The following is a 13031-nucleotide window of genomic DNA, read 5'->3' as shown; positions in this document are numbered from 1 at the left end:
TGCACACGAACACCCAAACTCACCAAAGTGACTCCAATGTGCAGCATCACCTGGATGATGCGACGGCAGCCATATTGTGCCAGAACACACACCACACACACCAGCTGACTGATGACTCGCAGTCTCCGCTCTACTTCATCCACAGGTGTTCTAGCGGGTCGAGTCAGGACAGGTGCGCAGTCATGTTAGAACAGAAACGGCCATCTACACTGTTCCCACAAAGTTAGGAGCATGAAATTGTCCAAAATGTCTTGAAAATAATAAAACATAATTTAATAATAGAAATTATTTCTTTCTCAAAACTGAGTTTTGATTTCTAAGTGATCAATTTATGTACATACATGATTATTGGCTGTCGGTCATCAGTGAATTAATGTGGCATTTAAATGGCAGTGTTTCCCAAATGAAACACAAGAGCTGATGTGTGTAATGTAGAAATGTGTTTAGAGTTTTGCAAAAAGTTTGTTTTTCAAATGCAAACTCAGTGCAGAGCAATAATGTCCTTGTATTTTTGCAGACTTGCTCTAAAGATTGGGTGCATGAATGAATGGTTTCACGGATTTAGCCTCAGTTTCCACTTTTAGTGTCTTAGCAATTTGAAAAAACTGTAAAACAAACTTGAAAAAGGTCGCGTATGGAATGAACCAAGAAAATCTTAAAATCGCATGGAAATGAGAAGCATGAATGGAAGCAACAAAAAAGACTGCAATAAAAAAACAAAAAAACAAGAGACAATTATTTTAATGCAAGCAACAAAAAAAAATCAGCTTTGGAATAAAAATAAATAAATCTGTAAATCTGTTTGTTAGTAATCTGTATTTAAAACATGATAAAGTAGATTAAGGCCTACTCCTGTCTTCATATAAACCCTGTCTGGGAAACCGCACCTAAGTTATTCTTGCCACTATAACTTATGGATTCCCTAAAGACAAGTTTATGGGTAAATAACATATTAATAATAAAAGTATAATGAATATCAAAACACATGTTAAATATAATGTAGTGATAGTGATTGTGTTATAGCACTCATCATCCTGCAGCAGCCCAGATGATGTTCCTGGAAACAATACAGACAGAAGAGCAGAAACAAACTATACAACCGACTAAACACCAAATTACAAAACATTATTAGGCTATGTGAAAGTGAACACATTTACGTGTGTGTGTGTGTGTGTGTGTGTGTGTGTGTGTGTGTGTGTGTATTTAGACCAAAACTGTGTGTGTGTATTTAGACCACACTAACACTGCTTAATGAGGGTCTCTACAAACCGAAGCACTGAAACTTTATAAAAATGCCTTCTGCAGTTTTGTTTTGCTTTTCACTCCATTGTACCGAAATCGTACCGAACCGTGATGTCTGAACCGAACCGTGACTTCTGTGTACCGTTCCACCCCTAATATATATACTGCAGAAAACAGAGAGAGATTGACACAAAAATGACATACTGTCATCAGTCGTGTATACATATACTCTTAAACTACTACTTTTGTGTTTTCACCAGAGCATCAACCGATTGTCCCCAAGACATCAACAAGGATCCTACCGCAGACCAAACTCCCACCACAGAGCCTTTGAAGGAATCTACCCATGAAGAACCTGGAAATGATGTCCAGCCTGTTCTCCATGAGGATGATCCAGCAACTCCACCATGCAGCACTGAAACCCGTGGTAAACGCGTCCAATCTCTTGAGCAAGAACACCAAGCTCTGAGGAAATAATGAATAGGACTACACTGAGTGAGATGAGCTTGCATAACAATGATAAAAGGGTTAATACTCTCACTGGTTTATCAACATATTCAATTCTCATGACACTTTTTCATATTGTGGCTCCTTAAATCTGGTTTAACATGTTTTCAGCAGTACATGTTAACTTTAATGAAGCTTAGAATGAACTTGTCCTTTGCATTTTTGGCTTTTTATTTTGGCATCGACTCACCCACTGTTTCAAAGCTCTTCAAACACTGTATTAATGTGATGCATTGTAGACTGGTGCCAAGTCTAGTGTTGTGGCCTGACCGAGAATACTTAAGAAAATCTCTTCCATATGCATTTCGAAACAGTAGCTTTGAAAAGACAGTTTGCATTATAGATTGTTTCGAAATATTTCAAGAGAAACCCAGTAGATTGCTACTGGCCAGTGCTCAGTGTTACTCATCACACAAATCGCTAGGGGTGTCCCCGACTAAGGATTTTCATAGTCGAATCAGAATCGTCACGTCTTCTCAATAGTCGACTAATAGTCGAATCGTGTGTGTGTGGGGTTAGGGAGGGGGCGGGGCTTTAACATTTTAAAGCCGCGATGTACAGAACATCACACAAAGATATAGAAAAAAATTTAGAAAAAACATTTTGGACCAATACAACTAAGAAGTAACATAAATAACTGCAGAAAAGCCACACTGCAGACAGGATTTGCATTTCACATGCAAATCAAATTAAATTGGCTAAATTGCCTGTGCCTACAGAGCGCAATTGATTGCTACAGTTACTTAATACTAATGATGGGGAAGAGAACAATATTGGTTTCCACAACTGTTTATTCATAAATAAGAGAGTACAGTATCAGCTACTACTATTTACTCATTTCACAGTCTCCTCACTAAGGTTTTTTTCTTTTTTGGGCATTGATTACCGTACTTTTCGGCGGCTGGGACATACCCACTGTTTTGGGACCCTTTTCATGCAAAGGCAGGTTTGGTGAAACTTTTTAACTGAACAAAAACCTGACGCACAGAGCAACATGTTCCTGCTTCTGGCTCACGGCACTAATGTAACCCCCCTTCACCCGGGTCCCACTCGACCCGCTCCGAGCGGGCCTCGAACCCGGGTCTCCGGCATGAGAGTCAGGCGCTCTAACAAGGAGGCTAAAGACTGGAGGCTAAAGACTGCAGCCTCTAGCATTTGTCGCCAGAGAGCCTTTTGAGATCAGAGGAGTGAGGTTTACTCGCACAGCAACTACTAGCTGGCCTCCGTTACACTCACCCCCCTGAACCTCACTCCCATCCGGGTCACGGCACCAATGTAACCCCCCTTCACCCGGGTTCCACTCGACCCGCTCCGAGCGGGCCTCGAACCCGGGTCTCTGGCATGAGATTCAGGCGCTCTAACAAGGAGGCTAAAGACTGCAGCCACTAGCATCTGTCGCTAGAGAGCCTTTTGAGATCAGAGGAGTGAGGTTTACTCGCACAGCAACTACTAGCTGGCCTCCGTTACACTCACCCCCCCAAACCTCTCTCCCATCCGGGTCACGGCACCAATGTAACTCCCTTCACCCGGGTCCCACTCGACCCGCTCCGAGCGGGCCTCGAACCCGGGTCTCCGGCATGAGAGTCAGGCGCTCTAACAAGGAGGCTAAAGACTGCAGCCTCTAGCATCTGTCGCCAGAGCGTCTATTGAGATCAGAGGAGTGAGGTTTACTCGCACAGCAACTACTAGCTGGCCTCCGTTACACTCACCCCCCAAACCTCTCTCCCATCCGGGTCACGGCACCAATGTAACCCCCCTGCACCCAGGTCCCACTCGACCCGCTCCGAGCGGGCCTCGAACCCAGGTCTCCGGCATGAGAGTCAGGCGCTCTAACAAGGAGGCTAAAGACTGCAGCCTCTAGCATCTGTCGCCAGAGCGTCTATTGAGATCAGAGGAGTGAGGTTTACTCGCACAGCAACTACTAGCTGGCCTCCGTTACACTCACCCCCCTAAACCTCACTCCCATCCGGGTCACGGCACCAATGTAACCCCCCTGCACCCAGGTCCCACTCGACCCGCTCCGAGCGGGCCTCGAACCCAGGTCTCCGGCATGAGAGTCAGGCGCTCTAACAAGGAGGCTAAAGACTGCAGCCTCTAGCATCTGTCGCCAGAGCGTCTATTGAGATCAGAGGAGTGAGGTTTACTCGCACAGCAACTACTAGCTGGCCTCCGTTACACTAGCACCACTGTTGTTGACTATGATCAGCAAATGCTGCTGGTTTTGCCGCAGAAAAATACTTGGCTAGCAGCTCTGGAATGATAATTTTTTAAAGAAGTCACGAGCACATTCCAATTCTTTGTCAAAGAATGCCACATCAGGAGTGACACGTTCAACAAAAGGTGAAGTGCTTCCTCTTTCAGTCCACAGAATGAAATCACAATATGGTTTGTGAGTAACAAATAGCTGCGTCTGCACTTAATAATAGTATGCATGGTCCCGCTTACACACTGCATGCCCCATTTTACCCTAACCCTTCTATGCTCATGAGTACCTGGTAGCCTCACTGGTGAAACTATGTGACTTCGGGTAGCATATTTGTCTTATCAGAGACACTGCAGGCTTTCTGACATCTGTCTTTGTGGCTGATCTGAAGGTAGATCCCGTTACCCTACCACTCCTTTTGCTCAAACCAGCTCAAACACTCTATAGAAATTGATATAAAAAGTTGAAATTATGACAAATGATAATTATGAGATTTTGAAGACCTTAATTATGCGATAAAACTCAAAATAATTTCTATTTCATAATTTTTTTAAATTATTATAATTTTTTAATGTCATAATTTCAAAATTGTATGTTTAGTATGTCAGAATTTCTACTTTTAATATCATTTGTGTATTTGGTAATTCATAATTTCGACTTTTGATGTCAATTATGACAATTTAGACTTTATCCCAGACAGGGCTTAAGTGTAGTCTCAGACTAAAATGCATGTTTGAGCTGTTTTAACTGAAAGCATATCTTAGAATATGACAGTGCCATATTTTTAGATGCACACCAGTAATATCTGTTTCTAAGGCACGTTTATAAAAGCTTCTTAAATGCCATAATTCAAGGGTCTCCAACGTTATTTCATTTGAGAGCTACTTTTTAAAAATGAAAGTGGCTGAGAGCTATTATACAATATATATATATATATATAAGTACTTAAATATCTTAAATAATGTATCTCAATAATAATATTATCAAATAATATTTCTCAAAATGAACACAAATACTACCTAAAAAACACCTGAGAGTTTTTGTATAGCTACTCATTTCAGGGAAGTTTATACACCACTATATACTGGTTCATGCATCAAAGTAAAATGAACTGGAAAACAAACAGCAGTGAAATTGCAAACGTTGGTCTTCATTCTAAACTAATATGCTACATGAATGAGAGCGTATGCGAAATGCCAAAAGTTCATGTAGGGACACAGATATGATGTAATGGGCGACTGACTGCATTGTTTCCACGAGAGAGGATGCTGGTGTTTACACACTTAATCATTCAGATGTTCATCTGTCAGTCTTGCTCTAAATTTACATTCGATCACATTCATATCTGGAAATGCTACACTTTCCCATTCTTCATAAAAAATAGTTTTTTTTTCCTTTTCTTTACTTGACTGCTGTCTTTACTCTTTCTGATGCAACGTTTTCAAGCTAATTCTGTCTTGTAGCCTATAAATGTGATGATGACGTGTTTGATTGAAACATTGACGTTACGCCGATAGTTTTTTTTCTATTGTTGGTTGTTATTTTGATATGTTGAATGCAATTACATCTGCATGGTTATTGTTCATAAATAACTAAAAATAACCTCACAGCCAAAAGGGACGCACAATATCTCTGCCACCATATCAGTGTACTGATATATGTCCATTTTTAATGTGATCATTATCGGCCTGATAAGAAAATTTGGCTGATATATTAAAGCTGATAAATATTGTAGTATTTCCTTCAGCGAGACTCTTCAGATTCGCACTGTTCAATATTATGGTTTTGCTTGAAATATGATTGGAATCAAAAAGGAAAATACAGTAAAGTAGTGCAACAGTTGTCTGTCATATCGGCTGCATATAATTATCATGAGAACATTGTAATTGTGTGATAATTGTGTGTTTGGGACATAGTGAGACTTTTATAATTGTAATCAGGCTCTTTAAAAATGATATAGAAAATTGGATCGGCCAATATATCGGTTATCGGCTTTCCAATATAAAGAGTTATCGGTATCTGCCAAAATTTTCATATCGGTGCATCTCTATTTAAATGAACTAAAGTTATAATTTTGGCACTTCATCTCATAATTTCAACTTTTTAAGTAGTATGGCATAATTTCGACTTTTTATGATTTATAATAGCACAGATTTTTTTCTGATGTGTTGGAATTGCTTCATATTCTTACGCCATGAGCTGCGGTACACGTTTACATTTATCTTTATATCGCTTTTCACGATACGTATCGTTTTAAACCAGCTTTACAGAAAGTAGTGTCTACATCACATGTTTCTGTTGAACAAATATGCTATAATATGCCACATGTTTTAAAGTTGAGGTATATGTGTGAATATTATCCTACTCTGTGGACTGGGAAGTTTTCTTCAAATAGTTTTATAAGTGTTCAGTTATCCATAAATATTTATTCAAGATTCAATATTTATTTGCCAGCTGATGATCAATGTCTTTCAGTTATTAGGCCTACTGGGTGAATGTCACATAAAATAATTAATATTTGTGAAAATAAAGCCTTTGTCTTTACAAAGGCAAACAACAGCAAACAGGTTCCTATTTTAGATGCACACATTCATTATTCATTATTATCATTTGTTCATTCTTCCAGGTGTTTTTTTTCGCATTTAAAATATAAGTGTTCTAGTTCACATGCTCACAGTCATTCCTTTTATGATAAATTATGCAATCATCATCTTTAAATCTTATTTCCTTCTTCCTTATCATGTGAAAGCTTTCTGTGGGAGGTAGCCGGACAAATCACACAAATACTCATTGTCTTGCAGCTTTGCATTGTGGTTCTCGAAACATTCCAAGTCAAACGTCACTGGAGACACTTAAAGATTTAGTACCAGATTAACAAACACTCACACAAACACAATGATATGCCACCACGCATTAAGTAGACAATTAAATATACAGGGTTTTACCAGAAAAAAATGTAGTTTTACCATTGTAGTTTCACTAGTCTCGCTTCTTTTTGATTTGTATTTTTACCTCAGTACAGGTTTGTAGGCCTGAGACGCTCCATTACTATTCAAACCCCAGTGCAAGTCAGGTTTATTGACTTTCTGCTGTTTGCAATGAACAAATCAAACAAAAGTAGCCTAATTGAAATAGCTCAACACAACAGATCGCAAGTACCAAAACGAGTGGCTTACAGCGCTTGAATACAACATTATGAAGCAAGAAGTGCTGGTGCATTCAACATCAGAACAAACTTATGTCAAAATGCCCGTCTTGGCGATTATTGAGTTAAACATATTCAGTTTTGGAGCGCAAGTAGTTGAGAAAGATAACCTATGTTGTGTAACAGTGTCTTGGATCCGTGCATAAACTCTTAAAGTGACCGTAATCTAATATTCCTGTTGCTGTCTGTCATGTTAATCAATGAACGAACGACAAAGAAAATCACTCTCTGCTCTTGACTGAATAACTGTATGCATTAATCTGTATTTAACTTTACAATGAAGACTATCCAGTGTTATTTTACATTTGATTACTTTGATTTCTGTAGTATGTCTTACCTGAATATACTGTATACCCACCTGTAATCTCGCTTTATTCTATTGCATCTATGATCTATTCGTGCTGTTGTTTGAAATTTGTTTATTTGTTCTTATTTATTAATCTTTTGACTTGTTTGTTTTTTCTTGAAAATAAAATTTTGCGCTGTAGAAAAGTAGATTTTTGCTTGTATGCTGTCAATCATCGGCAAAAATCGGGGTCCGTTCATTCGTTTTTCAATTTAATATTGAAAGTTGAAAAATTAGAAAACGGCTCATTAATTCGTTTTTAGTTTTTCCAAAAATAGTCAAAAAATTAGAATTGGGCTTGATTTTTATATTTTCATGTTTAGGGATAGAAAATGGATAAATGGCTTGAATATTCGATTTCCACATGTGGGCGGGCATGAAACGAACGCCCCTTTCCGCTGATTGGTCAACCAAAGATCGACCCGTGCCGCTTTCAGTTCTTCCACAGTTCCATGCAGAATAACAGTCCTACATCTAGTGGTTTAGAGGAGAATAAAATCAAATTATCCTTTAGCCCCGTTGTACACAAACTAGGGAATTATTATCGTCACATAAACTACCAGAAAGGAAAGTACTTGTATTGATTTAAAAAATGCGCCTACTGTTAAACTGTGAAAAGGTCACGTTGTGTCTTTATCTTTGACACTGTTTGAGGCGATGGACCTTTCAGACTCGGCATCAGGACTGGAGGCTTTCAGCGCCTCAAATAAAGACCATAGTCATCCTTTGAGCCAAATCTCAAACTCCTGAAGTTTTAAAGCTTTTAAAATCTTGTTGGCATGAAATATTCACGTCCTGATTATTGTTTTTACATTTAAACGTAGCTCTATGTCTTCTCATGTAAACTAAATCATTCTGACAGACATTTCTGTTGAGTTCCATTTATTTGGCAATCCCCATCTTTTGGTCAGTAGATAATCTATTTCCTTATTGCTTAAAAAGTGTCTATGGAATGTAGCCAGACAAATCATACAAATGTCTTGCAACATTGCATTGATTGTGAGGCACATTTCTAGGAACTGGAAACACATCATGATCATGGGATCAGTACCAAATTAAACAAATACTCCCACAAATAGAGATGCCATTACATTACAAATCAACAATTCAGCAAAAGTTGTCAGTCAGTCCAATGTTGTTTTATTGATTTCTCTTCTTTTTGATTTGTGTTTTTGTCTCAGTAAAGGTCAGAATGGAGACGCTCTTATATAGGTCACTATATGATTTTGATTTAAAGCTGAAGTAGTATTGTAACTATTAGACTAGTCGCTCATCAGCGGGTTATACTGTAGTTTAGGCTCCGTTCTGTGTAGACAAGTTAATAATAGTTCTCAATGGCTGCCTTCCCAAAGTGTGAATCATTTACTAGGGATGCACCTATATGAACATTTTGGCCGATACCGATAATTCTTTATAAATTTGGAAGCCGATAATCGATTTATTGGCCGAGAAATCTAAATCCAAATTTTTATATAATTTTTGAGAGCCTGATTACAAAAACATAAAAATAATAATAATCCATTATTTATTGGCTGTAATATATCAGCCAAATGAGCCGATAATGATAACATTAAAAATGAACTGATATCGGCCGATACCGATATGGTGGCCGATATATCGTGCATCTCTATCATTTACATTTATTTGTAATTGTAGTTGCGCTCCTTGCCGTAAGTCTTAAGGTGATTCTCATGTATAATCACTCTTTTAACCAAAGCATTATCAGCAGCGTAGCGTTCAGTGTATTAAACCCAAGCTTGTTTACCATTGTATGACTTCTATTGAATTTAAGTTCTCTTTCTGCACTTGATCTGTGCTCTAGCTTATGAATATTGTTGGCTCTCTTGCTTGTGATGTTTGTAAGTCACTTTATAGTTCTTCTTGTCCATCAGTCCTCTCCAAATAAAGTTCAAGTATCAACATGTTGAAAAGGGCAACACTGACTAATGAGATTTATTTGCTTAATACACTTTTTTTTAGAACAGTTACCTTACTATTAACCATTGCATGATTATGGACATTGAAGTTTGAAGTACCGCACAAATGCAGTGGGAGTTTGCAGACGTTCAAACAGGGTGTTTTCTGGCTTAAAAATGCAGCTATCATGGCATGAGACTGGCTGAATGATCTCTGTGGTGATGGTAGTCACTGATAGACTGATGGTAGTCACTGATAGGATAGAAAATACAATATGTTTACTTCTTAAATTATTTGCATGCTACATGTTTTCATGCACCCTCATAGTGCGATTATAATGAATCAAATTGACTTGTACTGTGTGAAAAAGAGATGTTGGAATGTTATGGCTAGATGCTTAGCAACCGTCAGCCAATCACACTCCTCGTATTAATGTGCTTTGGACGCATTATACAATCAATAGGCTGCATTTCAACAGTTAATGGGGAAATGTCGATTGGTGGAAGAAAATGCGACAGACGTTTCATTCTAACCTTTATAATCTGAAAAGTCCATTCAGGATAAACTTGATGTTTAGGCTGGCTGTATATGTGAAGCGTGGGGCAAGATAACCCACAATTCTGTTTACCCAGGGTTTAGAATGAACCAGGGTTAACAATATCAACTGTTAAAAGCCCTTGTGTTATTAATTTGGCTGAGTTTTTTAATTGATTTATAGCAGTATAAAGAATATTATGAGGAATCTATTGACCTTGTGACTGATAAGGAAGTGTTTATTCATGTTTGTATTTACAAACATTCTTATGTCAACATTGATGACAGACCTGATTGTGTACCAGGGAAGATTTCTTAGGTGAAATATGACCCTGTTTACAAGCAGCCTGGTAATACAGTAGGGCAGGGATCTTCAACGCCTTTCAGGGCAAACGTTTTTCACAACATGGAGCAGGGACTGGCGATACAAAATGTGTCCAACAGAGCTAGGCTACATATCAGGCACATAGGCCTAGCCTTCGAAATGCATAGAATCTAACCATATGGTCAAGAATAAGCTATATGATGTGGTATGCATCACTGTCTGTATATTGCTTTTCATTGTTAAAATTGACAATTATGCATCTTAATAAACAACATGATGCGATAAAAATCACAATTCATTAGTTGTTTGCAGTTTTTGTAAATTATTTAAATGGATTTGCAGTCATACACATTTATTTTATTAATCAGATGGACAATTAAACATTTACCTGAACTTTAGCTACAACTTCACATTTTAATTTTACTGTGAGAAGGACAATTACACTCAATTACACTAACAATGCTGGGTTGTTTCAATCCAAATTTGGGTCAAATATGGACAAACCCAAATGTTGGGTTACAAATTTAATTAAAAATGTTAACCCAACTTTAACTTTCGTTTTAAACTGTAAATTTTATAATTACATTTTAACCCAACATTTGGGTTTGTCCATATTTGACCCAAATTTCGGTTGAAACAACCCAGCATTTTTTAGAGTGTAAGAAATCAAATCAAATCTAAGTATGTGACATGAGTGCGTGTGTAGCTAATGTGTAAGCAACGGTTCCACCATAACAAGAATAGTAATGTACAGGGAGACATTTACGATTATTTACAAGTCATTTCTTTTCCTAAACATTTCTACTACAATTTCCACCCAAAATGTAAAGCAAAATTCCAAGGGGGAGCCGCATTGAGAGCCACATATCTCTGGGAATGAACCATGTAGGGCGTTAAAAAGGAACTTACCAAAATAAAAGTTTGTTAACAACTAGATATATAGAGGTATTTTTAATACTACTTGAGTTACTGGCATGCAGACTTTGGAAAAATAATATTTGTGTTGCTCAGACAGGTATGTTCTATGATTTAGAAGGAAACGAGATACATATAGTTTCAACATCATTTGTTCTTCAGACATTCCTCTTTAAAATAAAAAAGTATCAGCTCTATGTAGTCAAGTCACCTTTATTTATGTAGCGCTTTTTACAATTCAGATTTCTAAGCAGCTTTACAGAGATAACAGGAAAATAATGCAACAAAGTCTGTTTCTGCTGTGCAGCAGTTCTAGAGGAGAATAGCGTCACAGTCCAGCTTAAGTAAATTCAGTGATGCTTCATTTCTGTTGTAAGAAAGTTATTAATTCAGTTTTATAAACTCAGCAAAAAAAGAAACGTCCTCTGACTTTCAACTGATTTTACTTTCAGTAAAATTAATGTGTGTAAATATTTGTATGAACACTAAAAGAGTCAACACCATAAGACATAAACTAAAAATGTTTCACAGACATGTGACTAACAGAAATAGAATAATGTGTCCCTGAATGAAGGGAGGCTCAAAATCAAAAGTACCAGTCAGTATCTTGTGTGGCCACCAGCTGCTTGAAGTACTGCAGTGCATCTCCTCCTCATGGACTGGACCAGATTTGTCAGTTCTTGCTGTGAGATGTTACCCCACTCTTCCACCAAGGCACTTGCAAGGTCCTGGACATTGCTGGGGGGAATGGCCCTAGCCCTCACCCTGCGATCCAACAGGTCCCAGACATGCTCAATGTTCGCTGGCCATGGCAGAACACTGACATTGCTGTCATGCAGAAACTCACGCACAGAACGAGCAGTATGGCTGGTGCCATTGTCCTGCTGGAGGATCATGTCCGGATGAGCATGCATATAGGGTACCACATGAGGGAGGAGGATGTCTTCCCTGTACCGCAAGGCATTGAGATTGCCTGCAATGACAACAAGCTCAGTCCGAAGGTGATGTGATATACCGCCCCAGACCATGACGGACCCCCCACCTCCAAATCGATCCCGCTCCAGGGTACAGGCCTCGGTGTAACGCACATTCCTTCGACAATAAACTCGAATCCGTGACTCATCAGTGAAGAGCACTTTTTGCCACTCCTGTCTGGTCCAGCGAAGGTGGGTTTGTGCCCATAGGCGGCGTTGTTGCTGGTGATGTCTGGTAAGGACCTGCCTTACAACAGGCCTACAAGCCCTCAGTCCAGCCTCTCTCAGCCTATTGCGGACAGTCTGAGCACTGATGGAGGGATTGTGTGTTCCTGGTGTGACTCGGGCAGTTGTTGTGGCCATCCTGTACCTGTCCCGCAGGTTTGATATTCAGATGTACCGATCCTGTGCAGGTGTTGTTACACGTGGTCTTCCACTGCGAGGATGATCAGCTGTCCTTCCTGTCTCCCTGTAGCGCTGTCTTAGGCGTCTCACAGTGCGGACATGGCAATTTATTGCCCTGGCCACATCAGCAGTCCTCATGCCTCCCTGCAGCATGCCCAATGCACGTTCACGCAGATGAGCAGGGACCCTGGGCATCTTTCTTTGGGTGTTTTTCAAAGTCGGTAGACAAGTCTCTTTAGTGTCCTGCGTTTTTAGAACAGTGACCTTAAATGCCTACTCTCTTTAAGCTGTTAAGGTCTTAACGACCATTCCACAGGTGCATGTTAATTAATTGATTATGGTTAATTGAACATGCATGGAAAGGATTGTTTAAACCCTTTACAATGAAGATCTGTAAAGTTATTTGGATTTTTACAACATTATTGTTGAAATACACAGTCCTGAAAAAGGGACGTTTC

General features: G+C 38.9%; 1 pseudogene; it reads right to left on the bottom strand.

Annotated features, from left to right (window-relative positions):
- Positions 1 to 12086: 12086 nt before the first annotated feature.
- On the bottom strand, positions 12087 to 12768 carry LOC143737863 (uncharacterized; annotated as a pseudogene).
- Positions 12769 to 13031: the final 263 nt, after the last annotated feature.

This window comes from Siphateles boraxobius, unplaced genomic scaffold, assembly GCF_051911475.1.
Source record: "Siphateles boraxobius isolate OS27281-9 unplaced genomic scaffold, OSU_SipBor_1 130, whole genome shotgun sequence".
NCBI lineage: Eukaryota > Metazoa > Chordata > Actinopteri > Cypriniformes > Leuciscidae > Siphateles > Siphateles boraxobius.
This window is presented reverse-complemented; position numbering and strand designations above follow the sequence as displayed.